The sequence below is a fragment of the Bison bison genome, unplaced genomic scaffold (genome assembly GCF_000754665.1).
Source record: "Bison bison bison isolate TAMUID 2011002044 unplaced genomic scaffold, Bison_UMD1.0 scf7180017864469, whole genome shotgun sequence".
In the NCBI taxonomy this organism is placed as follows: Eukaryota; Metazoa; Chordata; class Mammalia; order Artiodactyla; family Bovidae; genus Bison; species Bison bison.
This window is the reverse complement of record NW_011495030.1, coordinates 1,922,603-1,924,102: the sequence shown is the minus strand read 5'-3', so window position 1 is coordinate 1,924,102 and position 1,500 is coordinate 1,922,603. Positions and strand designations below refer to the sequence as shown.

The 1,500-nt window shown below is 46.3% G+C and overlaps 1 pseudogene; it reads left to right on the top strand.

The window, feature by feature from the left end:
- The first annotated feature begins 313 nt into the window (after positions 1 to 313).
- LOC105003515 lies at positions 314 to 987 on the top strand (annotated as a pseudogene).
- The last annotated feature ends 513 nt before the right edge of the window (positions 988 to 1,500 follow it).

The window sequence follows — 1,500 nt, the reverse complement described above, 5'->3', positions numbered from 1 at the left end:
TGCCTGGAGAATCCCATGGACTGAGGAGCCTGATTGGCTACAGTCCATAGCATCACAAAGAATTGGACACAACTAGGGATCAAATCCATACCCCCTGAACTGGAAGCACAGAGTCCTAACCACTGGACCACCAGGGAATTCCCCAAAATGTTTAAAAGATAAAGAGCTGCTGCAGTAAAGCCCAAGATGGCTGCTTGCACCTGGTACTCATGTGACCCCCAGGGGGGAAGGTTCTGTTATCTCCTTGAAGGCCACGTTTGGCCCTCCCTCCTGTGCTCCTGTGGTAAGCTGTTGTGGGGGAGAGATGAGAACAATGGCAGGGAACCTCTCTTGGGTGGCAGGCTGTAATCTATGGGACCAGTGCCTCTGGCCTGCAGAAGTTTCTCTTTGGGTGTTCCCAGATTGTTCCATGTAATGGTCACCCTCCTGCCCCCAAAGTGGCTGACCATTGGAAAGAGAAGAGGGCCATGCTTGGGGTATATGACAGTATCAGGATCCTGGGCAACTTTGAAAAGCACTCCAAAGAACTGATCAAGGGCCCCATATGATTTTGAGGCTGGAAGGAGAATTAATTGCAGTGTTGTATCCAAAAGAAGATATTGGTTAGAAACAGAATGTTCACTGATGAACTGCACAACCTTAGCAGACTCATCAGCTATCTCTGCTGCTGCTACTACTGCTGCTAAGTTGCGTCAGTCGTGTCCGACTCTGTGCGACCCCATAGACGGCAGCCCACCAGGCTCCCCCATCCCTGGGATTCTCCAGGCAAGAACACTGGAGTGGGTTGCCATTTCCTTCTCCAATGCATGAAAGTGAAAAGTTGAAAGTGAAGTCGCTCAGTCGTGTCTGACTCTTCGCGACCCCATGGACTGTAGCCCACCAGGCTCCTCCGTTCATGGGATTTTCCAGGCAAAAGTACTGGAGTGGGGTGCCATTGCCTTCTCCGATTTCTACAAATGCTTTAACCAACATGGAAAGCACTGGTAGAAGAGAAAACTGGGAGCTGTGGAAGAGGTGTGTCTATCACCCAAGAAAAGGGAGAGCTCTTTTCCTTCTGAGCAGAACGATTTGTATACCCTCAGTAAAAAGGTGGGACTTCTTTGTAATAAAAAAAGAAAAAGATAAAGGGTTGCTGAAAGAAGGAAGACAAGTATAGGGATAGAACAGAATATGTAAAATAGTGCAGATGTTAGCCAGTGTGGGGTTTTGAGCATCTGGCAGAATTCCTGGTGTTTGCATTATCTGTATCATTTATTGACTTGCCGGAGTAACGCTGAAAATATTAAGTACACATTCAGATTTATCTCCCTGATACTTGAAAATAGAACACATTCAGAAACAGACTTTATTTTAGGATTCTTCCCAGGATTCCAACGTGTTTTCACATCTTGCTTAAAACTTATAATGTCCTTCTAAATCCAATAGTAATTAAGAGTTATCTTTGCTGTTGGTTTGATCCCTGGGTCAGGTGATCCCATGGATAGAAACTGGCAACCCACT